At 37.8% G+C, this 19,303-nt stretch overlaps 1 protein-coding gene across 1 annotated transcript in view; it reads left to right on the top strand.

The window, feature by feature from the left end:
- PTPRR (protein tyrosine phosphatase receptor type R) overlaps nucleotides 1-19,303 on the top strand; it is a 225,217-nt gene that overhangs the window by 88,733 nt on the left and 117,181 nt on the right.

Genomic DNA, 19,303 nt, shown 5'->3' with positions numbered 1-19,303 from the left:
CTAGCATGTGTGGGGGCAGGAGGTATATGGGAAACCTCTATACCTTTCACTCAATTTTGCTGAGAATCTAAAAAAAAAAGTCTGAAAATAATACTGACCTTGATAGTGGTTAAGTAACGAGCCCAAAGTCATATAGCTATTAAGTGAAATAACTAGGCTTCATACCCAGACCATCTGACTCCAAATTGTTGCACTTAACTGGTGTGCTATCCTGAACAGGAGATAATGTTCAAGTGTATGTGAGTGGTATCAACTCTGAAATTACTGTGGCTACTTTCCCCTGAGATCTGTGGTTGAAGCTAGTCATTTCTCAAAATAAGCAACTGCATTCTCTGTAACTGCCAACTGATATCATTTCTCAGATATATATGGTGATTTTACATTTTAAAACTCTTGGAAATTAATCTAACAATGTAACATTGTATTCAAAAACCATTACTCAGAATTATTTTAATGTGTTTGTATCCCTTTACAGATTTTAACACATTTATATAGTTATAAAGTATACATACTTTGTATTATGTATGGAAGTATACAACTTTGCATTATGCTTATTTCACTGAATATTAGATTATGTACGTGTTTAATTCATTTATTCATTCAAAAGATATTATTGAGCTTCTAATGTAAGCCAGGCATTGTCTAGCTTCTGTGAATCAACAGTAAGCAAAATTGCCAATATCCCTATCTTAAATAATGCCTTCTAATACAGAGAGAAAATTATAAATCAGTGATGGAAAGTGCTGAAGTAGAATAAATAAATAAAGCAAGGTAAGGAGGCAGACAGTGACAGATAGGCAAAGTGATATTTTAAAATAGTCTGATTAGGGAAGGCATCTCTGAAAAGGTATTGTTTGAGTAGAGACCTGCATGAAATGAGGTATGAGCCCTGCATATATCTCAGGAAGAGTATTCCTAACAGTGAGGCAGTACATACAAAGGCCCTGAGGTCAGAGAGAGCTTGCTGTGTTTGAAGAGCAGCAAGAAGACCAGAACAGAAGGGGTAAAATGCGGGGAAGATTGGTAGAAGATGCAGGCTGGGACAGGGGTGAAGGGATGGACAGAGGAAGAGAGGATGCTGTTGGGAAGAACAAGTGGGGCCTCTGGAGGGTTTCTAGGAAAGTAGTGATACAATCTAATTTATGGCTTAAAGAAGCACCTGCGTGGCTCAGTTGGTTTAGTGCCTGACTCTTGACTTTGGCTCAGGTAATGATCTCATGCACTGTTAGGCCAAGCCCTGCATTAAGCTGAGCATGGAGCCTGTGTGAGATTCTCTCTCTTCCTCTCTCTCTGCCCCTCCCTCACTCGCTTTCTGTGTGTGTGTGTGTGTGTGTGTGTGTGTGTGTGTGTGTGTGTCTTCTCCCCCCTTCTCAATACATAAATAAACTTAAAAAAAATTACTCTGGCTTTGTTCAGAAAATAAACTACAGCGGGTAGAGTAGAGGCAGCGACCAGTTAGAAGGCTATTGTAGCCAAAGTGATAGATGATGGGAGTTAGGGTGGTAATGGCAGAGGTGGTGAGAAGTGGTCTACTGAATATTGTTCAAAGGTAGAACTGATTAGATTTGCCAGCTGCTGTGAGTCCTGGGAGAAAGGAGGCAAAAATGATGCCTGGTTTCTAACCTGAGCACACAGAAGGTTGAAGTTGCCAATTATGGAGAGGAAGGAAATTAAAGGAAGAACAGATTTGGGGTGGAGGTTGGTAAGATAGGAATCAAGAGTTCAATGTAGACAAGATCAAGTTAGTCATTGTTTGTGCTGGTCTTAGTCTATCAATAACCAAGGTTGTGGTTGAACTGGCCCTTGCGATTCTTATTATGATTGCAAGATGCTCTTCAGTGATAACCATCAGGAAAGTTTGAAAAAATAAAGGTTTATTACTTACAGCATCTGGCAATTGCACAACACACCTGGAGCCACACAGCAAGATCACGGGTAGAGAGAGAATGCAAGCATGCTCCCAGGGTTCTGCTTTTGTGGGGGTTGAGGGTTTCATGGCTCACTCTTTATTGATAAATTTAAAACATATGGACGGGAAGAGAAAAGCAAGTGGCCCAAATGATCAGTTGTTGAAATCAACCAAGATCTCTAAAACAAGGGAGTTTTGGTAGGGGTAAGCAGCCTAGCTCTTTATCGGGTTGTGTGGCTAGCAGATGTGTTAATTGGAGTTTGCCATCTTCGAAGTGGATGCCTTTTTTGAACTGGACGCCTCTTTGATGTGGATGCATCAGCAATCACAGCTTAAGTCAGGCACCTGCATTGCAAAAAAGAAAAAAACAATAACTGTCAGAGCTTATGTTACCGTCATCCAGGTGGATATGTCACGTATCCAATGGATATACAAGTGTTGAGTTCTGAGAATGAAGTCCTGGTTAATTTGAGACTGTAATTTAGGAAAAAAAAGTAAGAGATGAAGAATTGGGCACATGACCATTCAACGTAGAAAGGTCAGGAAGATTTGAAAAGAAGTGACTGGTGAATGAGAAACAAAACCAAGGTGTGGTCTCCTGGAAGCCTGGTGAGAAAAACGTATCATAGAAGGGATCCTCTATGTCAAAGGCTCCTGGCAGATCGAGCAACATGAAGACTGAGACTTGGCCACTGGATGTAGCCATGATGGTTTAGTATAACCTGATACAGGGAGAATGGCAGGTCAAATTGAGGAATTGGAAACAAATACAGACAATTCTTGAGACCTTTGTTTGAAAGGAGGGTAAGGAAAAGGGATGAAGGCCAACAAGGAGATCTTTTGGTTTGTTTGGCTTTTGTTTTAACATAAGAAATATTATAGCACATTTGTAAGCAGATTGGAAAGACCCAGCAGTGGGATACCTGGAAGGCTCAATCGGTTAACCTTCTGGCTTCGGTTCAGGTCATGATGTTCATGGTTCGTGGGTTTGAGCCAGCATGGGGGTCTTTTCTGTCAGTGCAGAGCCAGCTTGGGATCCTCTGTCTTCCACTCTCTCTGCCCCTCCCCTGCACACATGCATGCACTCTCTCTTAAAAATAAACATCAAAAAAAAGAAGAAAGAAAGAAAGAAAGAAAGAAAGAAAGAAAGAAAGAAAGAAAGAAAGAAAGACCCAGTAGAGAAGGTCAACTAATGATGCAGGAAAGGGAGAGACAATTACACAATTAACCTCCCACTGATGCACCATAATGAACTTACCCTTTTTGCAATGATGTTCATTTAAGTTGCTTCTGATTTTTTTCTTTAATGCTGCAAAGAAAATCTTTGTGTCCATTTATTTTTATTCATTGAAATCACTTCCTTAAGATAAATATGCATGTGAGGTATTAGTGGATCAAAGATCATGAACATTTTTAAGACTCTTGACAGTGCCCTATTTCTTTAAAAAATCAATTTACCATGCCACCAGTAATGTATAAATGATTTTTTTGCAACCTTGCTAGTTATGCCATATATCTTGAGCCCATAATTCCTGGAATCCCTATAGTGTCTCAATTGCCCTTATTCTAACAGACTGATAGTTCCTTAAAGACAGAGATCATGTCTTAATTATCTTTATTTCCTCCTGTTTTTCAGACCAAATATTTCATTACTAATAATAATTACAACAATCATTTATCTGAAATCCCTCTGTGTTAAATCATAATGATGTGCATATGGTGAAGTGGAAAAAAAAATCGCCAATTATGGAATCAAACCAACCTGTATTTGAATACCAGATTCATTAGGTGGGCTTTGCTTAAATCACTTTAAATTCCCCATTGGTAAAAAGACTAATAATAATCCCTGCTTTCTAAGTTGTGATGAGAGTTGAAATATCTGTAAATTCCCTAGCACAGAGTAAGTATATTTTAGAGGAAATAGTGGAACTTCTAGAAAAACTTTTTCGTGAAAATACCTTGTGAACATATCGTTTTTTAAAGACAGAAAGAAAAGAAAATCCTTCATGCAATACACCTTGTCTATAGTCCACAAATTTCTCATCTTATAGTTTTGTTAATTACCATTAAAAAAATCCCCGTGAATTTCAATTCTAGTAAACTGTCGAAACAGCAAGCACCTGGGGTATCTCTTGGGAGTGCATGGGCTGCTACAGCAGGCCTGGGATCAGCACTGTCTCTAGAAATAGTACCAGGCAGTTACCTCCAGGTGACTAAATGAGGCTTCATCTCAGCACACAAGCTTAGAAAGCTTTATGATTAGTCCAGCTTGCTATGATGAGGAAATAACACAAAGAGCACAAATGGAAATCAAACTCATCACAACATCCAGTCAATTTCCAAACAGGTAAGAGAATCTTTCGTGACATTAACAGTGCAAGGTTAGGAGGGTAAATACTGAGATTTATGTCTGTATCTGTTTGGGTGGCTGTATATGAGTGAGTCAGCAGAGAATCTTTGTGATATCTAGGGAAATATCTTTAGCCTCATAGTTGGAAATTGAAATAAAATGCCATGCAATTATTCAGCATCTCTAAATAAAGATCCTACCGCAATCATAAGAAGTTTCTCGTAAAATGTGTATCCATCCTAAAGAGAATGGAGTTACAAATACATCCACTTGGACAGAACTGAAAAATACGTAAAAGATACTGAGTGGAGCGGATATTTTCTTATGTAGTTCCCACACTGACATTGCGGAAAAGATGACCTAGCTTGCATTTACAATCTAGAAAGGGAAACGTTAAATGGACTAAGTCACTAAATCTAGATTTTTTTTATCATAACTGCATCTTGGGGGCCCTGCCTTTGCAAGCTGACTTCACTAAAAGACTAGTCAGATCTTCCATTGTAATCGGATGTGGGGGACCAAGGAATGAAAGTTAGTGACATGAGACATCCCTGGTCTAATTCCCAACCAGGGACCTCAGCTTTGTTGTTTTCCACCAGTAAACCAAGAACTGTCTACCCTCATAAGAATTATGGCTCTCATTAAAAATTATGTATGAATTCATTAGTTAATCTGCACAGTGCTATCCTCAGGTGAAAAACCTCGCAAAATATTTAGTTCACTTAAGTTTATTTCAAAAAATATGTATTGAGTTTAGAATTTAGTTTGGGTGTTTAAAAATAATATAGTGGTTCTGGTGTTGGTACAAAGTTATGGATAATTCTGATTTTATCTGTGGTCTGTGATGATGAATAACCATGTCAAAAAATACTGCATCTGGAGTTTCAACTCATCTTAATAATAAAATTGGTGTAACTTCCTGTCTGATTCAATATTGCAGAAAACAGTCATCAAGATGGCCCAAATATATCATTTGATTCAAGTCAATCTCTATTTGCCATGAAACATAGAGTTGTCAGATTTTCTTTCTTTCTTCTTTCTTTTTTTTTTTTTTTTAGTATGTCTCCTGTGTGAAACTTGAGCAGATAATGATCCCAAATGATTGCTTGACATTAATTTCAAAACAGGATTTTGGGTTTAGAAGCAAGATTTTAGACTAAAAAGAAACAAAAGTTGTTAGTGATTTTCTTTTAATGTCTAGTGCATGGATACTTTTTAATGTGAGGAAGGCTAATGTGTTTACAGTCTGTCATTTGATAGAATTTAAAGTCTTAAAGAAGATGTGACTTCTTGGTTTTATACACCAAAGCATCTTCCCTGACAGTTTCCACAATCTTAAATTTATTTTTTTAATTGCTAGGGTGAATTACTCAGATGACGATTGATGCTGGGCTGTGTTGTATGAAATTAGACATTTCTAAATTTACCTGTAACAGGAGAAATAAGTTAAATATAGCCTCCATTGTTTTTCTTATCAATCCATGCACTTGTATTTAACAATTTAATAATTAGACCAGATATAACAATCCTAATAAGTACCGTGGCCCCAATCATGTTAAAAGAAAAAAGACAAGAGTATTACAGAAAATACTGGAAGAGATAACATGAAATTGGCTGGGTCATGCTATGCATTACAGTTATGCTGCAGACTACATCACTTAGAGTCTTTCTTTTCTAGAAATGAGATGGTTCTCAAGGTGTTAATAACTAAAATAACACATTGTGGAAAATTATACACTTACTATTATTTTGCCATCTCATTCTGCAGATGAAAAAACACATAAGAACATTGACTAAATCTTATCCCATGTTCTGTCTTTATTCATTTTTACTTATGCAGAAAATTTGTTAATTCTCACTGTGACAGAAATATCAAGATTACTGAGAATAAAAGTTGAAAGGACACTAGATTGTAGAGTTCTTATTTGCATCTCAAAAACACATGCCAATAAACCTCATTTCACTTTAGCATGTTTTTTGGAGAATTATGTAGTTCACCAGAAGAGCAAAAAACAGAATCCTATTACAGTCATTGACATAGAACATAAACTACTTCGTGGAGGGAATGGAAATAAAAGAAAATTTATAACATCCTTCCATGGACGTTAGCCTCCAAACCACCCTTGCGATCAGACTGACTCTTCACAGTCCGTGTGGTCTCCCTGATGGTTCACAGCTCAAGCGTTTGCATAGGAAAATTGACAGTCCCGAAAGAATAGATTTCTGTTGATTGAATGTAAGCACATATAAATCAAAAGGACCCACCTCTTTACCCACATTGGGAGTAAAGCACCCAGTGGCCTGTGAGGATTGCTAATTTCTTCCTTTTTTAAAGTAACATTTATATATTTGATGGTTTTGGAAAATATCAGTTTCTGACTAGCAAACAACAGCTTGGAGAGTTGAAGGATTATTACTTTGCCCTTGGATATGTATTTCCAAGCATCCCTAACTGCCACTTAGAAGTTAGTTTGGTCTCAGTTCTTTCTTTCTTTTTTTTTTAATTTTTTTTTTAACGTTTATTCATTTTTGAGACAGAGAGAGACAGAGAGAGACAGAGCATGAAGGGGGGAGGGTCACAGAGAGAGGGAGACACAGAATCCGAAACAGGCTCCAGGCCCTGAGCTGTCAGCACGGAGCCCGATGCAGGGCTCGAACCCACGGACCGTGAGATCATGACCTGAGCCGAAGTCGGATGCTTAACCGACCGAGCCACCCAGGCGCCCCTGGTCTCAGTTCTTAATGGAAACAGTGGTCCGATGTCTCCTCTGTCCTTTCACAAAAGCTGCATGAATGTCGCGGTCATGGTTACACTTTTGTCATCTTGACGGGGCTGGGTGTAGAAACCTGAATTTGTCTGACCTGGTTTTCCAGGCAACATTTGCCTGATTATTGGGCTTTTGTCCAAACAGGGTTTCTGCCTAGCCCCGATTCCAACCATTTTCAACTCCAGGTTTTGGCTGCTGTGTTCTGCCTCCAGCATGAGAAATGGTGAAGGAAGTGGGGGGAGGACTGGGGTGGAAGTAATGTGGGGGCGGGGTGGGGGGAATGAAAGAGAACACAGGAATAAGAATAATGGAGAAGTAACATTCAGTACAAGATAGAAAACATAATCCGGGGAGATGAATGGGGAAATTTCTGTCGGCTTGGACATATAATAATGAGACTTGAAAACTCTGTTGAAAGCAAGTAACTTGCTATTATGTTTGTTTACTGTACCCAGGGTAATATCTATTTGTGGTTAAATCATGATTTTTCTCCTGTCTCTAAAGAACTTTGTATTACATCTCTATTTCCTTCTATTTCATCCACAGATGTTTGTAACTTTTATAAAAATATTTTTATAAGTTATAAATAGACACAATTTCACAAGGTATGGGAATGGCAGTATCATAAAAGTATAGTGTTATTTTATAACATATGGAAGCTTTATCTCCTCCAGTGAATTTGTACATGGGAAAGTCAAGACTTGTACCAGTTCATGATTTTAAGAATATCTTACTGTAAGGATGGGGGTTTACTCCAAATCATATAGAATCTAAAATTTTCAGAACAGTATATAAAAGTTTCTACTTAATTGCTAAATTTTAGAGGTCTTCAAAGGCAAAAGAGAGGTTTTTTATAAGAATGTTACTAGGGGATGTGAAAGGGGACACTAATTAAGAGGTAATATTAAAATAGAGTAGAGAGATTAATGAAATGAAGAAAAAACTAGGTTATAAAAAGCTTTTTAAATGAGTAGGACAAAGGCTTCTAATCTAAATCACTAATTTGATTGTTTAATATTATTATTTAATTTTTAGTAGAGAGAAAAAAGAAAAGGATGATGAATATAAATTCTATATCTATAAATATATAATTTAATTTAATGCAATATCTATAAAGAGCCTTCTGTATGGTTTGGGATTTGGGTTGACTGTTCACATAACCATGGTTTGCAAGGGTGAAGTAGGGAGGAAGTGGAAGCAGAGATTCTGAAATCAAAAAATCCATCTTAAAATGTGCCATTTTAACTTTAAATCTCCAATACATATTCTCTCCAAACATTATGTCACTTTAGAAAAATCAAACTGTTTTGACCACTGCTTTTTCCTCTGACCTAAATTTCCTGACTGACTTTGGCTACAGCTCCATGATAACTGAAACAATCAGTAAATGCAAACACTGCAAACACTGGAAATCCAATCAGGCCACTTCTTCATGTGTTGATGTTATTACTGTTCCAGGAAATAAATAAAGAGCCTTCATTTAATCAACAAAGTTGCTACTCAATTTCCCCTTGCCCTGAATATCCATAGAAGCAGGTCATTTAGTTAATGGTTCTTAACATTGATATATAGTAAATTCATATCTTTTTGTTTGTTTGTTTGTTTGTTTGTTTTTGAGAGACAGAGCATGAGCAAGGGAGGGACAGAGAGAGAGACACACACACAGAATCTGAAGCAGGCTCCAGGCTCTGAGCTGCCAGCACAGAGCCTGACGCAAGGCTGGAACCCACAAACCAGGAGATCATGACCTAAACCGGAGTCGGACAAGCAACTGACTGAGCCACCGGAGCCCCTAGTAAATTCGTATCTTTAAGCCTAGTTTATGGAGCACCTTTTATCTGTCAGTTTTAGCTGGTTTTTATCTAATAACTAATATGATCCTCAAAAGCCCCATGAAGGGGCACAGTTATCGTCCCCATTTGGCAGATGATGAAACTGAAACTCAGAGAGAAGTAATAATTTGACCAAGGCCCAGGATTAAATCCAAGTCTGTCTATTCCCTAACCATGCTCTGACCTATTATATTTTAGCGTGGCAAGGTTTTTTTTTTTTATTTGGTATTTACTCACCTACCTGAAACTTCCAAACACACAAACACAATCATTTGAGGTTGTGTTCAGTCTTCCTAGTAATTAGAAAACAGAGTAGGCCAAAACTTTTAAATGTGTGAGCTCATAATTCAAGAACCTCCTAAGTATTTCCCTTTCCCATAAGGTCTTACCTTTCTAAACAAGAAACATAGAGACCTTTTCTCAGTCACTACCAGTACTCATTCAGCTCCTTCATGAATCTTTTAACCGATTAGCTCATCAATAGCTGCCTGTAACTACAACAGAGCAAGGATGTGAGAAACTCACGAAACTGACATCGCAATTGTTTTCCAAATGTCTCAGAACATTACTCTGACCTAAACTCTAGTATCCTCATTTCATGTGTAAAAGGGGTAGCTCATCACAGTGCAGGATCTTAAGAAGCAAGATTAAGTCATCTGACATGTTATTGTTATGGCATAAAGGTCCATATGGTCCATATGGTCCATAAGACCATAAAGGTCTTAACTACATGGAGCAAAAGATTTTTCTATTTACCATTCCATCTTTCTCCTTTTGTTCTCAACATAAACTGGTCCTGGTGTTCTGCTGGTTTCTTCATTGTATTCTCACTCCTTAACCCCCTAAAATCTCAATATACACCAATAACATGCTGATTTTAGCTTATGAGTTATCAACTTTTACTAACCCTTAATAACTCATTAAATGACCCTTAGGGATAAATAAAAATCTATAGAATTGTACATCATGCACCCATATTTCTACACAGTGACCCTATACTTTTAAATGGGTTCCAACGAAGACTCATTTGGCCTCCCAGTGCACCGGACCACATTTTGAGAACCATTTGAGAAAATGGTTGGAATCTCCACCAGTTATGCTTCATCAACAAATCCAACAGCCATTTATCGGTCCACATTTTTCTTAATCTCCAGCTGCATCTGGTAGTGTTGGCAAACCTCTTTTAGGAACTCTTCTCCTGACTTCCATAATACCATATTCCTTAATTTCCTCTGATTTTTCTCTCTCTGGAGATATCCATGCTGAAATCAACACCAACCAACAAGAAAACTTTTAGAGCCTTTTTGCCTTTTTCTAGATACTGGGGGTGGGTAATGTCTGACCTTGTAGTGCTAGTGTTGGTGTTAGAGGAGGCCTAGAAATAGCATCCTTCTCCTTCCCACCTAAGATAGAGGAAGCAGCCTGTGGAGATAAAAATGTAGCTTTATTCTTGATAGATCTGCTGGAGATATGACTTAGGAGCATGATAACAATATACTTCTATGACTGCCTCTCCATCGTGGGCAAATTTACTAACTAGTCACAGCAATATCGGCCAACTGTGGTTTCCCCTAAAGGGACAGAGCTTTTACAACTTACTTTACCACTTACTAAGAGAAGACCAGAAGATATGCTCTTTACAGACAAGCAGACCGCAAAAGGAAAGCACAGAGCCCACATGCCCCAGTATCTCATTCCAAATGTACCAATTATGCAAGTCATTTCCCCTCTGCTGGGGAGACCAAGGAGGAGAAGAATTAAGGAATATTACTGTATTTGGACTGCAACCACACAGAATAAAACATCAGCGTTGGGGAATAAGTGTTTCCTCCTAACATCATGGAAGGAAGAAAGCTATAGAAAGATGATAGTTACAGCATCACATTATGATGGATAAATATTTGTATGATACATCTGGGTATATCTAATATATACACATGTATATTACATTATATTGTATTGCCTGCCTATGTATCAGAAAAAAGCTAACACTAAAAACACCACAATTTTTATTTAAGGGTAATGGGATAAAGTGTTAAGAATAATATTTACTTCTTTTACTAATTCTTGTGTTTTCTAAACCTTCTATCATGACTATATTTAATTCTTATCATTAGAAAGATAAACTTTAAAACTCTCAAATTAGCCACAAGAGGTAGACACTAACACTGATTTTTGAATTCCATTTACAACCAGTATGGCACACAACTCAGAAAAAATTACATTGACTTTGCCTAGGAGAAGCAAGCTTTAGAAAGTTTTAAGATGAGGGGTGTCTGGGTGCCTCAGTCGATTAAGTGTTCAATGTCAGCTCAGTAGGTGATCTCACAGTGGGTAAGTTTGAGCCCTGCATCATGTTCTCTGCTGACAATGCGGAGCCCCCTTCAGATCCTCTGTCCTCCTCTCTCTCTCTGCCCCTCCCCTGCTCACTCCCTCCCTCTCTCTCTCTGTCTCTCTCAAAAACAAACATTTTTTAAAAAAATTCTTAAAAAAATAAAGAAAGTTGATAAGATGAAATGAACTTATTTTTTCTGAACGGTGGAAAAGTCAAACAGAGACATATTGATTACAAATCAAATATAAGTTGTGTTAAATCAATTCTGTGTGTTTTTGAATGATTAGGCATTTCAGATGAACTACTTAACCAGATATAATGCCTCAAAAGTAGTGCCCCGGTTTTGTAACCTTTCTATGCCTACCATGGAATCCAGATTCTTCCAATTAGTAACAACACCATGTTGATTATGATGATTCATGTATTCTTTCATTCCACAAAGATTTTTTTTTAATACTGACTATGTGCCAGGTACTGTTCCAGGTCCTAGGGATATAGCACAGAGCCAGACTGACAAGGTCCCACACCAGTGGGGCTCACATTTTAGTAAGGGAAGAAATAAAAGAAACAAGAAACTGTCAGATAGTGATAAACACCGTGAGGAGAAGACAACACAGTGATGTGATAGGTGGTGGCCAGGGAAGGTCTCTCTGAGGAAAGTGGCATTTAAACTGAAAGCTGCCTGACTGGAGAGGGCCACCATACAGTGATACTGAACAACTCTTCAGGGGGCAAGAAGATGCCAATGCCATGAGGTAAAAATGAGGGAGGCTTGTCTGAGCAATGGCTTGAGGGAAGGATATGAGGCTCAGAAGAAACAGGAGCCAGTAAGGCCTTGGAGGCCCTAATTGAATTTAACCCTAAAAGTGATAGAAAGCCAGGAGCATTTTAAGAGAGAAACAGAAGCTGAACTCAGGAAAAAAATAGACTTAAAAATAGATACCAAAGGCAGAGAAACTATAAACAAAAGTTTTCTGTCACTTCTTGTCTAAAACTGTGAAGAGAGAACATATCTTGTCTAGGGCATCACAAAGAGCAAGCCAGCAGAACTCAGAAGATACAAGAAGATAACAATAAAACACATATTACAGAAATCAAAACCACATTAGAAACAAAAAGGATAGAACAGATTCTGCTGAAAGCATATGCCTGAGAAAATTTCAATTGAATAAAGACATACAAGTGGTAAGAGAAAATAAGTACACAAAATAAAGTAGTTAGAAAGACAAAAAAATTTATATAATTGCACAATTTGTGTCCTTGAGGATGAACTAAAAAATTATGTCAAAGAAAAATCATTCAAATGTATGATAGGAGAAAATATTTCTGAAATAAAGAATCTGGAATCTGTAGACTTCAAGGGCATGGCTGGCTGCAGGAACTATCAACCCAAGGAAATACCCTGATGGAAATTTTTAACTTGAAAGATGACGACCCCTGTGAGATTTCAGATGGAAACAGTAGAGCAGGTTATCTACAAGACAGGCTAGCCTCAAGCCAAGGTATTTTTCATGGCAACTTTCAATACCAGAAGGTGTTGGAATAATAGCAGAGTTCAAAGGCAAAAAATAAAAATAGAGCTTGAATCAAGAATTTAATATCCAGCCAACTTGTCACTGTTACAAACACCACATACATTCTCAAACATATGATGCCTCAGGAAATATAGCACTCATGAACCCTGCTTGAAAGAAGCTATTTGATAATGAAATCCGGTTAAATAAGAGATATAGCAAACTAAAGAACTCAGGAATAGTGGCACTCCTATTTAAAAAGGCTGATCATGACCACTGAATCCATTTGAATATTTAACTAACACTATAGAACTTTAAAAATTATAATTACAGGGGCGCCTGGGTGGCGCAGTCGGTTAAGCATCCGACTTCAGCCAGGTCACGATCTCGCGGTCCGTGAGTTCGAGCCCCGCGTCAGGCTCTGGGCTGATGGCTCAGAGCCTGGAGCCTGTTTCCGATTCTGTGTCTCCCTCTCTCGTTGCCCCTCCCCCGTTCATGCTCTGTCTCTCTCTGTCCCAAAAATAAATAAACGTTGAAAAAAAGAAATTTTAAAAATTATAATTACAAAACATATTCATCAGTGTAAATAATGCTAACACAACCCAGTATCCGAGTGACTTAATACAATAAAAGTTTATGCTTAATTCATGTCGTTGTTTAATCAGGGGTGTTGGGCAGGGCCTCTGTGTCATACAGTGTTTTGGGGTGCCAGGTATCTGCCTTTGTGTGGCTCCACCATTTTCACAGTCTGAGAGTCACCCTGGAACCATCCAGCTTGTAGACAGAGAGAAGAGAGAAAGATAGAGAAGGCACCCTCATTCTTAACTGCCTCAGACTGAAAATATCACCTCACTTTCAGTTATAATAATTGGTGAGAACTATCACATGGCTTCACCTAGTTGTAAATGGGCTGAGTTTCCAGGAGGAGGCAATAGGCTGGATGAGTAGTCTCTATTACACAGAATATAATGTAAATATATAAAACATAACAATATAAAAATAATAATATAATTATAAAAACTGGGAGATGATCATGAGAATTGGTGGGAAGAGATGTACATTTTCTTTGTTTTTCATAGCAGGAAGTTAATAAATACTTTCTAAAGTCTATAAATCAAGAAATAAAAGTTTAAATATATTGGCATATATTATTTAATACTATAAATATAGACACTGGAAGAAAAAAAATACAGAACAACAACAACAAACCAGACCACAATGCAAAAGACAGAAAATTAAGGAAAAATAAAAACAGATTTAAAAAGATAACATAAAATAATACAACACATCTAGGTCTGTTAAAATAATGAAAGTGAGGGGCGCCTGGGTGGCGCAGTCGGTTAAGCGTCCGACTTCAACCAGGTCACGATCTCGCGGTCCGTGAGTTCGAGCCCCGCGTCAGGCTCTGGGCTGATGGCTCAGAGCCTGGAGCCTGTTTCCGATTCTGTGTCTCCCTCTCTCTCTGCCCCTCCCCCGTTCATGCTCTGTCTCTCTCTGTCAAAAATAAATAAACATTGAAAAAAAAAATTTAAAAAAAAATAAATAAATAAAAAAAATAATGAAAGTGAATGGGATAAACTAGCCTATTAAAGTAAGACATTATTAGATAAGAATCTAAACATGATATTTGATTACAGTATATATTATAAATATAGAAATATATCCCAGATATATTAATAAGTGAAAAAAGCAAATTGTGGAATGGTATGTGTTGTTTATTTGTATTTAACAGTGATAAACATGATATATAATATATACATGTTATTTTTATATAATATATGTGTAGAAAATATTTGAATGATACACAGGAAGCAGTGTTATTTCTGGATATTGAAAGGACAAGCATGTTTTCACTTTTTACTATGTATCTTTCTGTACCTTGATTTTTTTAATAATAAGTATGAAGTTTTTATTATAAAAACTTAAACACAAAGCATAAGAGACTGTTAAAAACTGAGAACAAACTGAGGGTTGATGGGGGGTGGGAGGGAGGGGCGGGTGGGTGATGGGTATTGAGGAGGGCACCTTTTGGGATGAGCACTGGGTGTTGTATGGAAACCAATTTGTCAATAAACTTCATAAAAAAAAAAAAAAAAAAAAACTTAAACAAAATATAACTAAAGTCCAACATGGAATACTCTTGGAGAACTGAAAGATGCAAACAAAAGGAGGAGGAAGGCAAGGTTGTGGAAGGCTGACAGAATGGTCTTTGAGCTGAGTCTCCAGGGAGAATGAAGGAAGCCCAGCCAGTGATTCAGATATACACTGACACAATGCAAAAGGGTATGGCCTGTTTAATACACCTTACATACAGCTGGAGGGTAAAGTGCATGATGGGAAGGACTGGGAGGTAACACTGGAAGGACAGGGAGATTGCAGTGAACCAAGGAGTTAGAACCTCTCATTAGAAAATGAGATTTCCTGGGGCACCTGCATGGCTTAGTTGGTTAAGCATCTGACTTCCGCTCAGGTCATGATCTCACTGTCAGCTGTGCCGACAGCTCAGTGCCTGGAGACTGCTTCACGTTCTGTGTCTCCCTCTCTCTCTCTGTCCCTTCCCTGCTTGTGCTCTGTCTCTCTCTGTTTCTCTCTGTCTCTCTCGCTCTCTCTCAAAAATAAATGAACATCCAAAAAAATTTTTAAAAGAAGGAAGAAATAAAGTTAGATTTCCTTAAAGTATTTTAAGTAGTGATTCCACTGGGCTAGCATTCTGCACAGATCACTATGATGTCCATATAGGGAATGAATTAGAAGCCAAAGAAGATTGGCAACCCATGAAGATTCTATTCAAACAGTCCAGATGGCCGTGGTAGTCATCTGACCCAAGATGGTAGAAATGTTAGATGAAAATGGATTCAACCTTCAACAGATATTTAAAAGGTAGAATAAATAGAACTTGATAATTAATCGGATGGTGGGATGAAGCATGAGGGAAAAAAATCAAGTCAATTGACTCCCAAATATGAGACTTCATCCCATTATATGGGATACAGAAATAGGTGTAAATTTGGTCACAGAGGGGGAGAGGAAAAAAGGTAAGTAAGTTCAGTTGGTGATATTGAGTTTGAAGTGTAAGAAGTAGGACATTCATGTAGAAGGAAGCAGGTATAAAATTCTGAGAAATGTGGGAATGTAAAATATGAAAATAAAAATAAAATAATGTTGGGGCATCTGGGAGACTTAGTCAGTTAAGCCTCTGTCTTTGACTCAGGTCATGATCTCATGGTTCGTGAGTTTGAGCCCCACATTGGGCTCTCTGCTGCCAGCATGGAGCCCACTTCAGATCCATGTCCCCCTCTCTCTCTCTGCCCCTCCCCCGCTCGCACCCTTGCTTCTCTGCCAAAACTAAACATTTAAAAATAATAATAAAATAAAATACTGTCTAAAAATAGCAGAGGACAACACAGAATTGTAAAAAGGGACGTGGCAATTGTATAAAATGCTTCTGATAAGTCAGGGTCTTCTCCTTGGTTCAAAGACATAAACAGGGAAACTTGTTTTTATTCTGGGAATTCACTTGACAATCTAGCCTCTGGACAAAATGGGATGCTCCTTGTTAATAATGTGGAGTTAGACGTCCCAGGTAGCAATGGGCACACAAAGTTAGAAAGACATAGGGCAGATTCCTCTTGACAGGCTTGGTCCTGAGGAAGCTGGGTTCCTTTGTGGCTGTTGGGAATGGAGACTTTGAGGGGCTTTGAGGTCATCTCTCTAGGAAGAGAGTTGACCATTTGGCCTTCCTCCTCCTAATGGGGCCACTGGGTGTGGTCTTGACTCTTACTGGGTTTGATCAGATGGCAGACCAGGCTGCATTACATCAAAAGGGGTCTAACATTTAGAAAACTGCCCCCCTCCCAGGCAAAAATTATTCACCTGTTCTTGAAAAATAAATTGCTAAAAGCCAATCACATACTTCTAATTTAAATATAATGCTGGTGAATAGAATTAAGTACTACATTTTAATGAATTCCACTGGACTGATTTATGTCTAAGGGTCACAGATTTCAATTACTTTAGTGGACAATCCAGTGATCAAAGAAAGTCTTATTACAAAGTAGTATCTCTTTTTCCCGAGTTGTGGGCTAGCTGGGGTGGACCCTAGGCCCCAGATAAAGAGTGACGAGGCAGAGGCCAAAAACATTTAAATACAGATGGAGTTTGAAATCTTTGAATTTTTAATATGTTCCATTTTTTTCTGTATATATATTTATAATACCAATAAAATACTCGATTGTTTTTGGATAGTAACTCTATTTGCATTATTTACTGCTGTGAATAGCTTTATGGCTTGGTATTTGCATTTGGAAAGAGCTTTGAATCTCTCGAAATTAAAAACTTAAATCATTTGTATGTTAAATAATACAAATGACTAAATGGGTTTAGAATTCAGACTAAAATATATCCTGCATTATTGCATGGTAACTTTGAAGTTATGACACTATTGTTATTGCCATGGAAATTTATATTCTATCATAGTTGTTATGATTTTACATGATAGGAGGAAAAGAAGCTGTGCATCTCTAGCACCTATCCAGAAGGAAGGAATGAACATATATCTTCTAACTACAGGAATTCTTACACTTTGATTTCTTCTGAAATAAAATTCTCATTTTGTCTCAAATCCTTTGTTTTTCTCCAGTTGCACTCATACATAATGTCTGGCACATGTTAGACCCTCAAATATATACTTATTTGTTTGTACTTCATTTGAGTATCATTATTTTATGGGGGATAGTCAGAAATGCATGCCAGTTTTTCTCAGGCAAGCAGAGAACTGAGGCAAATTATTCAAATATTTTGATGCAATGAACCAGATGATTGCAATTTTAAACTAATTATTTCAACTAATTTCTTGACTCTAGTTAGGTAGTCTAAATTCCTGTTTCAAATGCACAGCTTTTGCCTTCTTAGAAAGTTGCCATTTTGAGTGATTTTTAATCTTGACTTCCCATTTCACTTCCATTTACCATTTTCGTCTGGGGAACTTCGATTTTAATACTGTTTCCACAGTTACAAGCTTCGAGCTAATCATGACCCTGGGAATTGAGTTCTCAAGTGTGTATGCAAGCCCCTTGAGTCTCGGTTCCCAGCGTAGACTGCTGGCTCCAAACCCTGCCCGTGGGGATCAGAAGCAGTGCCTGCCTGCTCACCCCGCCTGACAAACACTGGGGGTGAGCCAGAAGTCAGTGGTTCCTAATCAGCATTTGCAGGAACTGAGGAACCCATCTTGGCCTTGCAAAGGAAGAGGAGTTAAGTCTCTGGTGCAATGTCCCCTATCTGTTGGTGGTTTCCACAGCCTTGCAGAGCCAAAAGGAAACTGTTGGACAAAAGGAAGCCCTCTCTTTCTCAGAACCACCAGGTGGACTGAGTTTTTCTTATCTGTTGGATTTTCCATAAGGCATGTTTCCATAGAACATAAAGCATGCATGAAACTATAATGCTTTCCTCATTACTACATTTCCAAATCCTGATCATCCTTCTGGGTTGAGCTCAAGTCTTAGTTTTCTGTATTAAATTATGCTGTTTTATATCAGAAAAAATTTTGGTCTATAGACAAGTAGAGAGAATAATATAGCAAACAATTATAAATTATAAATTATAAAATAATATAGCAAATATACATTTGATGGGTTTTATTTCATAAAAAAAGTATCACTGATGGTGTTGATATAGCTTTTCTACCTATCCCCCAACATAATTCTCCCTTCCCCCTCCTCAGAAGCAAGTTGTACTTTTTCATTGGACTGTTAGCTAAAGTTTTGAAATGGTTCTGACCTTTTCTGGATCTCAGTTTTTGGCAAGGAGTCCAGTTTCAGTTTCCTAAGTGACCCACTTCTATGGTCCCTGACCCTAGGCAAGCATTAAAAGATACTAAGGTGTGGGTGCCTGGGTAGCTCAGTCGGTTGAGCATCCAACTCTTGGTTTCCAGCTCAGGTCATGATCCCACAGTTCTTGAGTTCGAGCCCTGTATCAACCCTGCTGCTGTCAGTGCAGAGCCTGCTTCGGATCCTCTGTCTCCTTCTCTCTCTGCTCCTCCCCTGCTCGTGCTCTCTCTCCCCATCTCTCAAAACTAAATAAACATTAAAAAAAAAAACAATAAATTCTTGAAAACGTTCCATTGTCCTTTTACAACAAGCTGTGAAAAGGTCCTGTAAGAATGTTTATACTATAGTAGATTATGCGTGTAAGCCAATCTCTTTATCACAGAAGTGCACAAATAGAGGTGTGCTCCACTTTATAGAATAGATGATATTGGAACCATCTAACAGCTATTTTATAACCTGCTATGGTCAAGTTAATGAAATAAGCATTATAAAATATAAGAAATGCATAAAGAGTTGGTTTCCCCATCTTGCAAAATACCTACCTCGAATGATTATGATGCATTTTTGAAAATACTTTGTTAACTAGTTCACAATTTTACTTTAAATGTAGTAATACCACCCATGGCTTAAACAAAGGCTATACTATGAATTTTGTAACTTGATTTGTATTTTAGGAATTTTTAAATATTTAGTTGTGCTTTTTCCCCCAAATAACCTGAAAATTAAGAGTGTTTGCCCAAACAAATGAAAAACAACTGTTTACCTTAGAC

Source organism: Lynx rufus, unplaced genomic scaffold (genome assembly GCF_022079265.1).
Source record: "Lynx rufus isolate CCGP_SWC_20201006 ecotype Redwood Valley unplaced genomic scaffold, mLynRuf1.p SCAF_7, whole genome shotgun sequence".
Taxonomy (NCBI): domain Eukaryota; kingdom Metazoa; phylum Chordata; class Mammalia; order Carnivora; family Felidae; genus Lynx; species Lynx rufus.
The sequence above is the reverse complement of the archived record's forward strand: the minus strand, read 5'-3'. Positions and strand labels throughout refer to the sequence as shown.